The 18,817-nt window shown below is 41.0% G+C and overlaps 1 protein-coding gene across 1 annotated transcript in view; it reads right to left on the bottom strand.

Moving 5' to 3' along the window:
• Positions 1–18,817, bottom strand: part of ripor3.S (RIPOR family member 3 S homeolog) — a 98,363-nt gene that overhangs the window by 78,060 nt on the left and 1,486 nt on the right. The gene's annotated exons all lie outside the window — the stretch shown is intronic.

Below are 18,817 nucleotides of genomic sequence, written 5' to 3' on the forward strand. Positions count from 1 at the left end.
CTGCCTTATAGATGGATGGACTGCCTTATAGATGGATGGACTCATCCATCTATAAGGCAGTCCATCCATCTATAAGGCAGTCCATCCATCTATAAGGCAGTCCATCCATCTATAAGGCAGTCCATCCAGCAGCTAAAGTTTAAAGTTTATGACACATAGCATGACATCAGCCTGTGCACAAACAGGGCGATCTGATATAAGCCTTAAGGCTCCCATACACGGGTCGATGAAAGCTGCTGACAGACGGACTCGGCAGCTTATTGGCCCTTGGGTGGGGCCACCCGACGGGCTTCCCTGATCGATATCTCCCCGAAAGTTGGCCAGATCTCGATTGGGGCAGGTTAAAAATCGCGGCTGAATCTATGCGTGTATGCGGTCCCACTATCCGACCGCCCGCATCAGATCCATTATGATCCGATCATTGGGCCCTAGGGCCCACAATAGGATCAGCCCGATGTTGCCCACTTAAATGTGGGCATATTGGGGAGAGATCTGCTCATTTGGCGACATCGCCAAACGAGCGGATCTCTACGACTATGGCCACCTTTAGGATAATGGGCCACCAATGATACTTAAAGCATGCAAACACAGTCCCAAAAGCCCTTATCATTAAAGCAGTGGTTCCCAAATTGTTGGGCTGGCCCTCTGGAAGTGGCTAGAGCAGTAGCAGGGGGGCTCAGTTTGAGGGTCAGTTAGTGGTTATGAGAGTTGAGAACTATGCCTATTTGCTCTCACTAGAAAGTCCAGCTTGAAGGTCCATTAAGGTTAAATTTTGGGCTGAAAAATAATTTGCTCTAGCATATTCTTAGAACTACGGCTAAATAACTGATCCACCAGTTCTAACTATATCTGTAGACATTTTAGTAGGTAAGGGCAGCCCTGACCAAAGGCTGGACCTTCAAGGGTACTTGAAGTTAAAAAATCTGAAATCATACACACAGAGAAACTTTCCCAGCCATTCAATTACAAGCTCAGCTCTCAGAATTGCTCCTCCATTGTCCTGAATGGTAAATTGGACCCTGACTATGGACTCACAGTACAGTTCATTATCATATAAAAAGAGGGTTTCCACCTGTCCGGTTCTAAACTGCCTGCCTGTTTTTCCTAGTTAGGAAATCCAGACAGGGCCCGCCCTAAACTTCACCTACCCCACCCAGACTAAACCAAAAGGTGGCAACCCGATATGAAAATTTTCATTTTCAAATTACTTTTGTAAAGCCAAATATGGACAGATATAAGATGATTCTGCCCATTTAGATCAAGTCAACATCTTATTGGACTACATGTGGGTGTAATGGTCTGATCAAATGATATCTCCTGATAATCCCATTGGGCAATGACATAATTATGCAGAGCTCTGCCTAGGAACCCCTATGATTCAATCATTGAGCTGAGTGTTCAGGGGTGCAACTGCAGAGGAATCAGACCCTGCAGGGCCCAAATAATGAGCAATTTCAATATCTATTGGTAAAACAAGACAACCTCTGGATATGTTTGGGGCCCTAAAATGAATTTGCTGTGGGACGCAGTAACATCTAGTTACGCCACTGTGCTATTACACCCAAAATTAAAAACAAATTTGTCTTTGCTTTCTATGCATTAAAGGTTTTGACTTACAAATCAATGCACTTTAAGGAAACTGTCAGATAACTTTTTAACAAGGCACAATAATAGACGTCTTTGGGATGCCATGAAAAATGGCGCCAAATAAAAAAAATCTTGCCACCAATACCCGTGTACTGGGTGGAGCTCACCAACGCCCGGCTCCACGAGAAACCCTGAGTGTGTCAAAGCGCAGAGTTTTTTGGCGCTTTGCAGTGAATTAAAGTGCTTTATGGAAAGCAGATGTTCTTTTCCCTGGGTGCATTCCTTGGGAGCTGTTAAAAAACACAAAACATTTTAACTAAGCTGAAATGGCTTAAGGGGGAGAGAGGCGACCACGATGCGGGAATTACAGACAAACAGATTGGGGACTTCTATTCTAGGAATCAAAATAACGCCATTTCCGATAACAGGCAGGATATTAATCGGGCAAAGCAGTAAAACAAGAGAGTCCTGCTGGTTACAATAATTAGCTATAAAACTGGTGTTCAAACCCTTTCCCAGTCATTATGCTCCCATTGAAAGACGAATAAACGATGGCGACAGGCCGGTCTTGTATCGGAAACTCACAGTAACAGATGTGCCTGTCATACTTACTGCTGCCTCATTAGTCTTAAGGGTTTGAAGGGAAAATATACCTTATAAATAGAAGGCTTATTTTTAGGGCTGAGCGACCTCTTGCATATTTATATTCTCGGTATATTTTTATTTATACATAAAGATGGGAGATGCCATGTTGCTTCCCTTAGACTAGGGGTCCTCAAATTTTTTTTTACCTGTGAGCCACTTTTCAAATGTAAAAAGAGATGGGGTGCAACGCAAGCATGAAAAAAGCCCCTGGGGGTTTAAAATAAGGGCTGTGATTGGATATTTGGTACCCCCTATGTGGACTGGCAGCCTACAGAAGGCTCTGTTTTTTATGCAACCAAAACTTGCATCCAAGCCAGGAATTCAAAATTAAGCATCTGCTTTGGGACCACTGGGAACAACACCCAAGGGTTTGATCATCAACATGCTAGTTGTGAGCCACTGGTTGGGGATCACTGCCTTAGACAGCAAACTATCTTATTGTGTGCCCAGTACATTCCTACTCTTTATATTTGTATTTATACATATGGGAAGGAGGTGCCATATTGTTTCCCTTAGACAGTACAGTATGAGGGTATAGTGTATTGTGTGCCCAGAACATTCCTTCTCTGTATATTTGTATTTATACATATGGGAAGGAGGTGCCATATTGTTTCCCTTAGACAGTACAGTATGAGGGTATAGCTTATTATGTGCCCAGAACATTCCTTCTCTGTATATTTGTATTTATACATATGGGAAGGAGGTGCCATATTGATTCCCTTAGACAGTACAGTATGAGGGTATAGCTTATTGTGTACCCAGAACATTCCTTCTCTGTAAATTTGTATTTATACATATGGGAAGGAGATGCCATATTGATTCCCTTAGACAGTACAATATGAGGGTATAGCTTATTGTGTGCCCAGAACATTCCTTCTCTGTATATTTGTACTTATACATTTGGGTAGGAGATGCCATATAGCTTCCCTTCACTATATATAGCGGTACTAAATTTAAACAGTACTACAGCATTGTAAGGTCTTGCTTGTAGAGCTTGCAGTCTAAGATTAGCGCCAGGAATTTAGAGGGATAAAGCCATCCGGTCTGTACAGAGGAATTGTTCCCAGAACTCCCAGATATTAGTATATATAGTAGGAGTAGGTAAGACCCAGGTTTGAGCAATAATAAAGTAAAATATCAGCCATTAGCTATTCTTTGAGGCTGGTAATTTCATATAAAAACATCTGCACGTCTGGTGTCATGGCCAACACTTCCATGAAACTGGAAACAAGTTGATTCATTCGGGAAACAATTCAATGTCAGTTTATTAGAATCATAATAAAAGCTCTAAGCGATGTGGCTCCTTCCTTCATGGAGCTTGGGGGGGATATCGAAAGTGTTTTAAAATGGTCTATAAATCATCCATTAACCCTGCGAATGCTTTAAGCACCCAAGTTTATAAGAGCGAGGTTGTCGTTAGTTAAAGAAACACAAGAGCTGTCGCCAACGTTCATTTGCACAAGTTTCTTTTCATTGATTTATGGGATCCATTATCTGGAAACCTGTTATTCAGAAAGCTCTGAATTAGAGAAAGGCTGTCTTCCAGAGTCCATTCTATCCAAATAATCTGAATTTTTAAGAATGATTTCCTTTTTCTCTGTAATAATAAAACAGTCGCTTGTACTTGATCCCAACTAAGATATAATTAATCCTTATTGGAAGCCAAACCTATTGGGTTTATTTAATATTTATATGATTTTCTCGTATGAAGAGCCAAATTACGGGAAGATCCATTATCTGGAAAGCTCCAGGTCCTGAGCATTCTGAATAACAGGTCCCACCCCTGTATTTGTAGTAATGATATCTTATTGCCAACTCACAGGAGATCTGGAGTTACATAGTTACATAGTTAAATTGGGTTGAAAAAAGACAAAGTCCATCAAGTTCAACCCCTCCAAATGAAAACCCAGCCCCATACACACACCCCTCCCTACTTTTAATTAAATTCTATATACCCATATCTATACTAACTATAGAGTTTAGTATCACAATAGCCTTTGATATTATGTCTGTCCAAAAAATCATCCAAGCCATTCTTATAGTCATTAACTGAATCAGCATCACAACATCACCCGGCAGTGCATTCCACAACCTCACTGTCCTGACTGTGAAGAACCCCCTACGTTGCTTCAAATGAAAGTTCTTTTCTTCTAGTCTAAAGGGGAGGCCTCTGGGACGTGATCCACTTTATGGGTAAAAAGGTCCCCTGCCATTTGTCTATAATGTCCTCTAATGTACTTGTAAAGTGTAATCATGTCCCAACGCAAGCGCCTTTTTTCCAGAGAAAACAACCCCAACCTTGACAGTCTCCCCTCATAATTTAACTCTTCCCTCCCTCTAACTAGTTTAGTTGCACTTAGTCTCTGCACTCTCTCCAGCTCATTTATATCCCTCTTAAGGACTGGAGTCCAAAACTGCCCCCATACTCCAGATGAGGCCTTACCAGGGACCTATAAAGAGGCAGAATTATGTTTTCATCCCTTGAGTTAATACCCTTTTTTATGCAAGACAGAACTTTATTTGCTTTAGTAGCCACAGAATGACACTGCCCAGAATTAGACAACGTGTTATCTACAAAGACCCCTAGATCCTTCTCATTTAAGGAAACTCCCAACACACTGCCATTTAGTGTATAACTTGCATTTATATTATTTTTGCCAAAGTGCATAACCTTGCATTTATCAACATTGAACCTCATTTTCCAGTTCGCTGCCCAGTTTTCCAGTTTAGACAAATCACTGTGCAAAGTAGCAGCATCCTGCATGGAACCTATAGTTCTGCACAATTTAGTATCATCTGCACAAATAGAAACAGTACTTTCAATGCCCACCTCCAGGTCATTAATAAACAAGTTGAAAAGCAAGGGACCTAGTACAGAGCCCTGCGGTACTCCACTAACAACACTGGTCCAATTAGAATATGTTCCATTTACCACCACTCTTTGTAGTCTATCTTTTAGCAAGTTCTCTATCCAGGTACAAATACTATGTTCCAGGCCAACATTCCTTTAATTAACCAGTAACCTTTTGTGTGGCACTGTATCAAATGCTTTAGCAAAGTCTAAGTAAATCACATCCACTGCCATCCCAGAATCGAGGTCTCTACTTACATTCTCATAAAAAGAAATTAAGCTAGTCTGGCAAGATCTATTACGCATAAAACCATGCTGGCACAAACTCATAGTATTATGATTTGCTATGAAGTCCAGTATCTTATCCTTTATTAACCCTTCGAAAAGCTTTCCTACCACTGACGTCAGACTAACTGGCCTATAGTTTTGAGGCTGAGAACGGGATCCTTTTTTGAATGGAGGCACCACATTAGAAATTCGCCAGTCTCTCGGCACTATGCCAGATCTCAATGAATCCTGAAAAATTAAGTAAAGAGGTTTGGCAATCACAGAGCTAAGCTCGCTAATTATCCTGGGATGAATACCATCTGGCCCTGGACCTTTGTTAATCTTAACATGTTCAAGTCTCTTTTGAAGTGGAGTGTTAATAAGCTTACCAGACCTGTGCCCAGTGAATTAGATAGAATTGTGTTTTTTAATGCCCTCTCCAGAAGTGATGCAACCTTTTATGTTAAATACAACATGCACCTGATACGCGTCCCTTTTTGATGCATGAGGTATAAACGTGGCTGCAGCAACCTTGCACAGTGATGCTGGAATTGTTGGGAAAAATATGGCAAATTTTGCGAAATTGCACCTGTTGTGATACAGGACACCTTCTCCTTCTCCAGTAGCATTTCTCTGACCATTAAGCAACGATACCTTGTCCTACACGGTTTCTTTCACTCACCAGTACTCCCCGCAGCCCTCTATCAATTGGATGTTGGTGACTCGGGGCTGCTGGGAGTTGTAGTTTGTAAAACAGCTGATTGCGGAGTTTGGAACTTAGTATGTAACGGATTTGTGCAGCCAACCACATTTGCTTATGTTGCTAGCCTTGAGCCAATTCCTTCATCATTTCTAGAAATTCTTGTTCCAGAGAATCTTTAACTGGTTGGGGTTGAAGGTGAGCCAGAGGTCTAACCGTGGTTATCTAGGCCCGCAAGACGAAATCTCTCTTCCAGATCAAATATTCCGCTTTTTTTTTTTTATAATGTGCTGCACTGAGCACAGATATGCAACACCCAGTGGTACAGATAAACGAGCCACTAGGTCAAATTATAACAATCCAAGGTTAAAGTGATGAGGGGACAGGGAACCATGTTAGTTTTATTTTATTCAAATACTATGTGCAAGATTTGTGGTGGTGTAGATGTGGTACAGAGCGGTGATCTTCAACCTGTGCTTAATAGGTAACCCTGAGTTTACCAGTGTGTGGTCTATTACCTGGGGAGGTCCATTTATTAAAATTAATGTGAATTATTTTTAATTCGAATATACTCACAATTTGACTAGGAGGCTATTTAAGACAAAATTTGAATGTCTAATATTTACTGGAACGGTTCCAACCTGAATATTCCAATCGTATTCAATTCATTTTTTGATTAGTACGAATTCTCCGGAAAAAAAAACTTGAATGTCAGGAAGGCTTGTAACGTCTCCAAGTGGCTCAACGGAACTCAGCCATTGACTTGTACATGAACTTGGCAGGTTTTAGGTGGCGAATATTTGAATTTGGACTGTTTCTATGGCTGAGTATGATAAATTTCACATTGTAATTGACATTCGAATAGGGGGATTAAAATTTGAATTTGTGAATTTTGAAACTCCAAATTTGGATTTACTATTCGACCCTTGATAAATCTGCCACACACTGCCATAGAAATCAAGTTTAATTACATTACCCTCAGAGAAAACAGATATAGAAAAGGACAAGACTCATATCTCACCCAGAAGGGTGGACAATGCTTGGCTGGATGTGAACTATTGGTCTCCCGTTCTGAATAAAGTTCTACATTTTGGAACAGATAATCACTAAAAGAGAGTGGTTCAGGAGAGTTTGGCTAACCATATTCCACATAATCTGCTCATCTGAACACAAGGTGGTGGGCCATAATCTGATGTTATTGCCCCAGGGCCAGTGAATGGATCCCACCCGGGGCCTTGCAGTCTTGAAAAGTAGCTGCAGAATAGTTGCGATTGCCATGGCTGCACATAGTCACGAGAGGGACAAAAAAATTGTAGCAACAGGATTCAGACCTTCAAACAATGAAAAATAAAAAGTAACAATGTAAATTCAATAGATGTTCACTATCAAGGTTTTTATTATATGCAACAAAGACCCAAGACTGCCCAGAGGACCTTGTAGCAGCAGGAATCCATTTGTAGCAGTAATGTGATTTCTCTACAGACAATATAACTGTATCTCTTTTCTCAACAAGGGTGGATAATGAAATCACAGGACAATGATCCCCAACCAATGGATCATGATTAACATGTTACTCACCAACCTCTTGGATGTTGCTCCCAGTGACCTCAAACCTTAGTTGTATAAAACCACATGTACTGCCAAACAGAGCCTCCTTTAAACTGCCATGCACAACAGATAACCAATCACAGCCTTTATGTCGCACCCCCAGGAACTTCTTTCATGCTTGTGTTGCTCCCCAACTATTTTTACATAGTTTTAGGACGTAAAATAATCCCCCCCCCCAATTCCAATACACAAGAAGTTTAGCTAAAATTTACTGGGGGGAATGTTGGGATTCTATTACATTAAAACTCTACCGTTGTATAATATCATTCACAATTTAACTCATTGCTTGTTAGAACAGAGCATCTGAGCTTTACTTGGACATTTAGAACATGTACTGTGCAAGGCAGTAAAGTCCATCCTAGAGACATCTAGCTACAACACCATGCTTTGGCTTTTGGATGGTGGTGGGATGCTGCCAGTTGCAGTGTAAGAGCAGTCTGCGGGCACTAGTTGGCAATGGAAAAATAATATAGATCATTAATCCCTATGGGACTGTACACAAAGAAATGCATCCACATTCTCTTCCCGAGGTCTTCTGCTAAATGTTTTTTTTATCCCTGCCCCAGATTAAACCCAATTTCACCTTAACCTTCAAACTTGTCAGTATTTTACTTGCCTGGCTGGTAAGAATTGTGTTGAATGCTAATTAGTGCCAATGAATGAGTAAAGGTAAAGTTGTGTTATGGGATATACCAATATATTGATCAGGTAGCTTGAGGCCCCTATATTTGGGCCAACTTTACTGCCAACGTATTGGCCACAAGGCTGACCTCATGGCAAGTCCCTGCTCTCCATCTAACCCCCTTCATTCACCCATAGGGTTGAGGCCTCTGTTGCCTTCCCCTAGTTCCAGTCCTGAATGGCGACCTTGAGACCAGAGATGAACATCAACTTCATGACTGGATTCAGCAAAAAAGCACCTGCTCTAATAAGAGGTTCACTTCCCCTTTATAAAAGCCAAGCAGTTACTACTGCTCATGATAAATTGTAACATATTTTATTGTACAACGCGACAGCCATAGGTGTAACGGTAGAATTAATGGCTATTGTGTTCGTTGTAGGGTTTGCTTTCGCCAGTGGACGAGCATTCTATAAAGACCACAGTAGCCACAAATAAACATTTATCAGAAGGAATTTAACACCACTCCTCACTCGAGAATTTTTTCAAGCAAAAACTGCCGCAAAATGTGTAACCCTATCTTCCTATACATTACCCAGTGCTAGAAGACTTCACAAATTAAGGCTGTTGGATTCGTTACAAGATTTTCTGCTTAACAACGGTTTTGTTTGAAAGCTTTTAAATTCTGGCCACTCTGCCAGTTTGAAAATGTATCAAAAATATATATATATATATATATATATATATATATATATATATATATATATATATATATATATATATATCTTCCAGTCCGCTAGATCTCCTTCCCCTCTCCAACACCTCCAAACTGCGTCTGGTATGGAGGCTGCCCTGTGCCAAAGCCATTAAACGAAGTGTGGATGCCTTTATATCATAGTGGCACTAAACAATTATTTCCCAATAAAATAAAACTATTAAGGCCCATAAAAGTGATTATTGGGGGGAACATTAGTTTGTACAATTAAGTTATTTTGGCGTGCATGCTGGAAATAAAAACCACATAAATTGTGTTCTTCTGGAAAAAGAAACATTTTAAAGAAAATGCTTTGGGTTTTTTTTTTTTTTATAACGGGATTTTTGGAACAGGGCTTCCAGACATATTTTTCTTATTATAATGCAATGCCTTTATATGTACATGGACCAGAGTGGTCCCTATTAATCCTTGAACAATATCAACAAAGGATTTGCTTCAACCTTGAAGACCAATAATTAATACTTATACTATCTTATGGTGGTATGTGACCATTGCATTGACAAGTCTAGAGTTTTGAAAGTCATAATGTCTCCACTTCCATCTCCTTTGCTTTACTATCACCTGCTTTTTTTCATATTGTCACCATCTTGCCCTACTGTCTCAATCCAGTCAACATTTTCTTCTAGTGCTTCCATTTTGCTCTACTTGCTATCACCATCATTTTCTATTGTGGCTATCTTGCCCTACTGTCCCCATCTTGATCTGCTGTATCTTTTTTCTACTCTTGTCACCATCTTGCTTAGTTGTAGCCATTTCTTTCTATAGCCATAGTCATCAATGTGGCCTACTATCTCATCTTGCTATACGGTCACTATATTTTTCTGAATTCACCATCTTGCCCTGCTATCTCGATTTTTCCTACAGCTGCCATCTTTTGAACCCACTTTCAGCCATCTTGCCCTGCTGCAGTACTGTTTTCATATTGCTCTATGTTACTTATTATCTCAATGAGAAGCCTGAAAATCCAAAAAGGTGATGGGAAATCATTATTATCTATATGGGAAGCAAGAGTAAAAATTTAATGTTTTAAAATTGGGGTACTTTTCAAAGAAATCGATGTTGGGCAAATATAATAATCTATCTTCCACACTTAGTCACTACTAGTTCAGTGATGCCCTGGACATCTGTCCTCCAAAAGTAGGAGGAGTAGTGGCCATGGTTATAAAACTGTTGCATGTTAAGTAAGCACACCTTTGTAATAGATAGAAATCATAAGTGAGAAGAAAATGAGAAAGAAAAAGAATGACCCATCTAGATTGCACCTTGCCACCAAATGTACACCCCGTTCTCTATTTCATGGGTTAAGATTTAACTTTTATTAATAGTGATATAAAAGAAGGTATGTCCGGAAAGATCAAGTTAAAACTCGTATAGGCAGTAGCGTCAAAAGGAACAAGCTCCCAGGTCCTGCCTGACCGTTACATAAACCACGAAACTGTCGCAATAGTAACTGGCTGTGCTAATAGTAGGAAGTTGCTCGGTTGTCTACTCCATTACCGTTACAACAGCATAATGGTTTATGTAATGATCAGGCAGGCTCAATACCGTTTCTATAACAGAGTAACAAGTTTAATTTTGGTGAGAAGGTGCAATATTAATGGGTTATTTTTTTTCCTGTCTTCTTTTCTTCTCACTTATGTTAAATTACTTGACACCACTCTGTGCTTCTCTTTTTGAAGGAAGGTGCTCCCATTTAATACAATTCTTAGATAGAAATCAAACCACCGAGAAGGATTTCTGATTGAAGAATGGCTAAAACCCCTCAGCTTTGAAAATATGAACTTTTTTCAAGGGACAAAAATTTAGTGGACAGGAAAACCAGTGACGGTCTTTGGAAATTAGGAAATGGAAGCAATTAGAGAATCACTTAACTGCAAGCGAATGTGGTATCCCGCTTTAGTCTGCTCTGCGGTGCCAATTCCATGTTTTAATCTAGGGCTCTCCTACCCTTGATTATTATTCATGATGTGAGGCTTCTGACCAAGAGGAAAACAATGCAACCACTTGGAAGAATCATGTTACTTTAACTAAACCCAATGTTCAGGATAAGGAATCCAAGAAGCCAGTGTTATGAAGGTTTGCGCAGAGGACAGCCAAGAGAGCCAGAGAAGATATCTCCCATAGCCTTGTTATTTTTTGCTGTTATTTCAGTTGTTTTAGGGTCACTGACCAAGAGCTATGTCAGGATGCCAAGAAACCCAGTGTGAAGCGGGAGAGATGTTTACTAAACGGAGGACCAGCCTGTCATTGTACGAGAAATAATGACTTTGATGTACACTGGTAGGGGGCTTGCAAAAACAAAAACTGCAGTCAATTGATAAAATTATACATTTTTTAAGGAATAGTGGATTACCCAGGCTATTGCCTTGATACTACAGCCCCAAAAAGTGGGGTAAAAGTTTTATGTTTGGTTTTGCACCATGTCTTGGTATTAATGGGTAACTGTAGTCTGCAACATAAGAAATAGGCTGCTTGTTTAAGAATCATGGGGGGCTCAAGTTATCTTATTATGGGCATATTATAATAAGGCCTAGCTCATTGGAATAAACAATTATGCTTGGAAGACTTGAAAGGACATGTGGCAGAGGACAACCAATAATAACCTGAATAGATAAGTCACAACAATGAGAAGCATGAAGACTCAAAGCTTCTGGACGCTACACTACTCCACTGGAGTCAAAACTGATATTAAATGGCATATATGAATTTATAATCCACCAAAATCAGCCCATTCCTATATAATAACAGAGAAAATGCTCCAGGCCTTCGTGGCTGCATACATGAGACATTTTGAACTACTAAGCCCAAATTAGTTAAAGAAAAGTAGTATAATTTACTGTATATTTGTCCATTCCAATCTTTTAGCAATTCCCAAAATGCTACAATGCCATCAGTTAAATTCCAACCCATACATGTTTTTCTATCACCACTCTAATGGTCACCATTTTTAAAATCTCAGGGTGACTTATGACACAAAGGTCCACCAATGAATGCAGTCCTCTTGGATTAAGCTGCAACCCAATGCACTTACAAGACAATGCATCTCCAACGATCATGCATAACAGTGCAAGCTGCGGTGGATTCCATAAGTATATGAATAAATATAAAATTTCGGAACGTTCTTACATTTCAATCCTTGAGAGTTTTGACCTGGAAGATAAAAAAAAACTCTGATACATCTGTGGAGCTTAAGTACTGTCCTAGGGGAGCACTAAGTCAGACATTGTAAAGCGATCAATGTTTGTGCACAAGAGACTCAGTATGACTTACTGGGCCTCCAACAAGCTTAATCATAGGTACCGTATCTCCAAAATCTACCATGTAAGAATCTGCCAGAATTGGAACAGTGCCTCACTTTTATTAAGCATCGTATGTCTGGAGACACCAGTCCTCAATATAGGAATATAAAAACTCAATAGAGCATGGCTGTCAGGGATTTGGAGCTTAGTTTCCATATACACACAAAGAAATGCACAATTATTGTCTATCTGCTTACAATTCATAAACTTAAACAATTTAGAGATACCAGTGGATTAGTCGGTTCAGAGGAACTCATACCTTCAGGGCAGCTGCCAGTTCACACTCATATAAGGGTTGGTATCTGCTCTTTAACAGATTACTGTATAAATACTATAGAGATGCTTCCAATCAATTATGAAACCCACCAATCAGACACTCATTGCCACTTCTTTTAGTAGGGAAGGCCTAAACCTGAGAGCTTACCCAGTAATGGTCACAATGGATGCCCTTTTGTTGAGGAAGATCATCCACATCTAAGGTGTAGCATTGGTCACACAGGGCCTAACGGTAAAACAAAAGAGGCCCCCTCGGAAATACAATGGTAATAAAATGTTACTTAACGTTACTTCTGTAATAAAGGTCATTGACTTAGGTAGACTCAATTCTTAGGTCACCTCACATAGCACCACTTAACCCTTCCAACTAGTTCCATACAGTACTTAAAACTGGAGTGAAAGGCCACCGCTGGATTTATTAATACACAGAAACCTAAATCCTCTTCAATCAACCCAAAACAGCCATGAGCCTCTAAAAGCTACCCAAAGTAAAATGACTCCACCCAACTTTAAGATAAACACCCTGTGCCAAGCATAAGACTAAGCCTCCAACCTTCTACTCTTCCCACACCAAGATATCTTGCTAAAGCCTCTCCCCAGCCCTATACTTCATACACCCCCCCATGTGTATTGTAACTTTGGTATCCCCACTTGTCGGCAACCCCCTGAGCAGCCCCAGCCAAATGACCCCTGCAAATACCTCCTGCTAAACCTTCTTACCACACTTCCAAGTCAATCCACATGTCTGACCTCTTGACCACTTCTTAAAAGCTGCCATACTCAGCCCCAGGAACTAGTACCCCAAAATGACAATGCTCATAATTCCCAGATCCCACTTACCTGTAAAAAGGAACCTAATTCATGCCCAGCCAGAGGCCCCTATCACTAATCCATCTCTCACCAGCTCACTCCTCCTACAGCCACCATATACATTGTGTTAAAAAGCATGAAAACTATAATTTTACACGTAGCTAAAGGCAAACAAAATATTTAGCTAAACTGTGGTACTGGTTCAGAACTTGACCAGCGGTTTGATTGATTAGAAATTCCTAAAGATTCCAAAGAAGTCAGCAAGCAGAAGGCCAACGTTATGCGGTTGGAAACAATGCCTTTCTAATTTGTTATTATATTCAGCAGATTCACCCAAAAGAGAAATGCACTGGCTAAAAATGAAAATAAAAGCGCGATGTATGGCAATGAAAAGACAATGGATTAATTGGCAGCACAACGGAGGATCTGCGTCTCAAACTGTCTTTCAAAGTATGTTGTCGTTTAGTGTGTTTTGACTGCAAAATATCTAGCATTTCCTAATAAAAATGTTAAAATTAGTAAAAGCAAAGATCTAGATTTAAACCATTGGCCTGGATTATAGCTTTTTATGGATATGTCTTTCAAGTTTCCCAGTTTATTGGGCTCCATATAGCTGTGCCTTTCCAATGCCTGAAGAAGGCTAGGTAACAAGGAGAATGTGGGGTGAAACTTAACCCCCAAGATTCCTAGCTGGAAAATTATGTCACGTCTTCCAGGTCATAAACAGCACGAATCCAACCTAAAAATTAAGTAACCTAACTTTTGAGTAAGCCCAGTTCTTTTTGGGTAAGTCAGGGATTCTCAATTGGGGGGATACAAAGTAGACCAAAGTTGTGTGTATGGAAGAGAGAAGACAACCAATAGGTTTGCCTACCCCTAGTTCCGGCCGTGTGTTTGACCAACCACAATGATGTGTGGGACTGTGGGTGAGCCAATTGTTGCAACTACTGAAAGATTCCATCAGAATGAAGTTTTTTCTGTCAAGTGAAAACTTTGTTGACCAATGTCTCTTTTTGGCATGTAGATGTGGAAATCAAGTAGCAGGTCGGCATCTCTTTCCTGTAAACCGTGTGCCATCCAATTAAATCAAGATGCAAATACCCATTGTATAGTTGTAGTAGAATTCTTTGCTTAGGGCAAAACAAAGGGCTGTTTTGGATGATGTGCCCAAAACAATTAAACGTGTTAAGCCAGCTATAAACAAGTACGCTCAACAATGGTGCAAGTAAGGGTGAACAGTCTAGAAAAATGTACCATTAGTTCTGCAGAGCTTCGGTCATGGGAAGGATACAATAATGAATGAATTTCAAGAACATCGTTGCTTTTGGGATTTGAGTGGTCTTGAACTTGATGAGCTAATCTCCTTGTTTATCCTGAGTTACAAAGCATATGGGAGCAAGTCTGCAGTTTTAAGGGGGTGAGAAGGTCATTGGAACCTTTTAAAAAATCCGTTTCAGAAGAATGCTAGTGCGAAAACTCCAGATCACAGAGGTCCAGCACAAGGCAGAGACTCATATGGTTGCACTAAGAAAGTTACATTGAGGTGCAAAGTGAATTAAAGATATAGAACAGTCGTCCAACATCTATGTAAGGTCAAAGGAGGTTTCCTTAAGGATGGGAATGATTAGAGAGAGTGTAAATGCACCATATGTTAGAGCAAAAGGTGATTATACAGGTGATTGAATGTCGGCAATAACAAGGATGAGTAAGCATGAACATATTGAGATGAGCAAGGGTCAAGAGAACAGGTGGTGAGACATAAGCGAAGGGGCTCCTGGAATTTAGCACAGAAATGCCTTTTATTTATTATCTTCTCCTTTAAAAGGGACACTGATGTGAAGAATATGTCGGTGTTATTGTGATCTCTCCCAATTCCTTTTTTTCTGGTTTAAACCCAGCCCCTTGGGACTATTTTGCTCATAAAAGCAACAAGGAGGGAACCCACTTCTTTCCTGATCGTGGGCAGGTACAGATCTACTAGTATCCTATGCAATCTATATGTGGTTATCATTGTTGTCTCCATGTGCAACTCACTTTCAAGCCAGCAGTTTGGTAAATGCACACATTTAAAGCTGAACATGTTTGGGAAAATTAATTCCAAGCCCCTACAAATAAACCACATTCCAGCACGTTTTTGCCTCGGCTGGTCGGCAGAGCAGGCATCACAACATATTATGCTGAGATATCTTGCAACACTGCCTGATTACATGGCAGAGAAAGGCCTGGATCCTCCGAATAAATCTGGTTTATATTATTTAGTTAATCTGTGCCATAAGTGGAATTTTTTTTGCAGTCCCTATGTCAGTCTGAGATGTCTACTAAGTAAACACATCACAGCTCATCATATAAATAATAATATATCAACGTTAGTGACACAGCACAGAGCTGGGATTGACCCGTGGAATCACCAGCTGTTCCTGAACTACAGCTCCCAGCATTCTCCCAGCTGAATTCTCTGCAAAAAAAATTACAACCCTACCAGGTGGTATGAGTTCACTTTACCACTGTTATCACTGTCTGCACCCCTATCCAGTGCCTCCATCAGGGGGCACAGCGGGTACCATTCTACAGGCCCGACTTTGCTGCGCTATCCAAATTAGCTGGGCCCCCTTGACAGCGCCAAGTCATGTCCCGAAGAGCCAAAGTCCCAAAGAGCCAAGTACCAAAGAGCCAAATCCCAAAGAGCCAAATCCCAAAGATCCAAGTCCAGTGTCGGACTGGGCCGGCAGGACACTGGGAAAAAACCCGGTGGGCAACGGCCCTCATAGGCCCCTGCCAGCCCAGACCTGCTCCCCCATAAATAAATAAACCTGTGCTTCTTGTTGGCGCTGGCACGTTCAGCACACCATGTTCACACATGCGCTGTTATCGCGCTGCGTTCTTGCGTATGCATTCAACGTGCCTGCACCGGGCCAGACTGTTGGAGGTCAGGAGGGGGCCCCCGGGGACTGCCAGGAGGGCCCTTCGTTTGCAGCCCTGGTGGGCCCCCATGGCTCCAGTCTGACCCTGGCCAGGTCCCAAAGAGCCAAGTCCCAAAGAGCCAAAGTCCCATAGAGCCTAGTCCCAAAGAGCCAAAGTCCCAAAGAGCCAAAGTCCCAAAGAGCCAAAGTCCCAAAGAGCCAAAGTCCCAAAGAGCCAAAGTTTTGTTGTATGGGCCCTGTGATTTCTGATGGCGTTCCTGCCTGACAAAACCCAAAGGATGTCCAAATGCACCCCTTAAGGGGATATTAGATACACTGCCTACTTCTATGGGGCAGGGGCATAATATGAAAACATTAAGCTTTCTTGCTCCTCTCAGAGTCTTTTGTATGATATCAGAATCTCATGATGATGTCATACAAATTTTGCCCCAATCACACAGAAGGGAGAGGCTGTTGCCTTGACATCTGTTACCATGTTTTACTATAAAGGGTGACTGGTGCTGACCTGGCTGGTTAGGTGGGTCCATAATAATCAGCCCATTTCCTATGCAATAACGGCAGAACTAGAACTGTATGTACCACTGAAGGTGACAGTGTATTTAACGGATAAATATACATTATACCAATTTCAGAAGTAGATTCAGGCAGGAAAGTAACATGAATTTAGACAAAATCCCTGCCTCAGCAGGTTCATTTGGATTGGACAGTTGGTAAGGGAAGCAAGGAGCCAGTCACTTGGGTTTGGCAATGTCTACAGATTATTCATTATAAACCACTAAATGGCATTGTGATAAAATAATCTTAAAAGGGGATTGGCAATGTGCCGCCCTCTGAAGGATGTTAAAAAATGAAACTATAACCACCCAATATACTGGAGGGCTGCAGGCTGCCCTCTGCTGGTTAAAAGCACAGCTGATATATTTCAGTATATGTTCTAATGGGATCAGACAGAGCATTTGCTGCTAGAAACCACAAGCCATGCTGTTTGCAACAGACCGGGACAAGATGCTTATAAGACTTTGGTACTTTCCACCTTTTCCTGCCAAAATGTATTGGTTCTCAGATCCCACAGAACCCCCCACAGTCTTGTGCGGGAACATGTCTGCAGCTGCTGTTGAAACTCTTTTCAAGCAATTGGGGAAACCCCTTTTAAAAGACAACTAAACCCTAAAAATGAATATGGTTAAAAATGCCATATTTTACATATTGAACTTATTGCACGAGGCTAAAGTTTGAGCTTGTCAATAGCAGCAATGATCCAGGACTTCAAACTTGTCACAGGGGGTCACCATCTTGGAAAGTGTCTGTGACACTCACATGCTCAGTGGGCTCTGATTGGCTGTTGAGAAGCTAAGTTTAGGGGTCGTCACTAATTATCCAGCAGAAAATGAGCTTCCCCTGTAATATAAGCTGATGCTACAGGTTTGCTGATTATTAAATTCTGATGCTAATTGCACTGGTTTCTGTGCTGCCATGTAGTAATTATCTGTATTAATTACTAATCAGCCTTATATTGTGACATTTCTATTCTATGTGTACTGTATATTGTGAGTGGGTCCCTAAGCTCAGTAAGTGACAGCAGCACAGAGCATGTGCAGTGAATCAGCAGAAAAGAAGATGGGGAGCTACTGGGGCATCTTTGGGGACACAGATCTTTACTGCTAAAGGGATGTGGTTGCCTTGGGCTGGTACAGAAGCACAAAAACACAATGTACAACATTTCTGGCTACTTCTTTAGACTTGACGCCTGCATTTTTGCACAGTGCGTCGGATCGCACAGAAAACGCCCGTGTAGTCCTACCCTAAACCAAGAATCTCTAAGCTGTGGCTGTTACTGAACTGTGTCAAGATGCTAAAAGCAGCAGCACAACAGTTAACTAGTGATAGGTGAATTTGTCCCGTTTTGCTGCAAAATTTGTGAAACTGGTGAAATATTCGTGAATCATGTGACACGCAATAAAGTCAATGGGCTTACGTTTACTGAAGCGAAACGCTGAAATTCGCCGCAAATTCATGCCTGGAAAATAAATTCGCCCATCAATACAGTTGACCTTTGCTGAACTACATCTCACGGCAGGGCTGCAGGTCTAATTATCAAAACCAGCCAAATTCAGCTACAAAACCAGCCCAAAACTAGCCAAGAGGCACTTCAGAAGTAGCCAAAAAATAGCACAATATGTTCAGTGAAAAAATAAATGAATATATTTGAAAATATGTCTTTTTCAATCTCACATATTTTTCCATGAAGCAAAATGGGACAGATTCGCCCGTCACCAGGGGTGTAATTGCAAAGGGGGCCAAGGAGGTATAGGGGCCCTATAGGGCCCTAATACATAATATACAATTTCAATAAATATTGGTAAATTGATTTCTGGCCCAAAATTGTGAAATTGAGGAAAGTCCCCGGAAAATGTGAGGAGGGACTAGAGACCGGGGTACAGAGCCCAAAATAGGGTAAC

This window comes from Xenopus laevis, chromosome 9_10S (assembly GCF_017654675.1).
Source record: "Xenopus laevis strain J_2021 chromosome 9_10S, Xenopus_laevis_v10.1, whole genome shotgun sequence".
Taxonomy (NCBI): Eukaryota; Metazoa; Chordata; class Amphibia; order Anura; family Pipidae; genus Xenopus; species Xenopus laevis.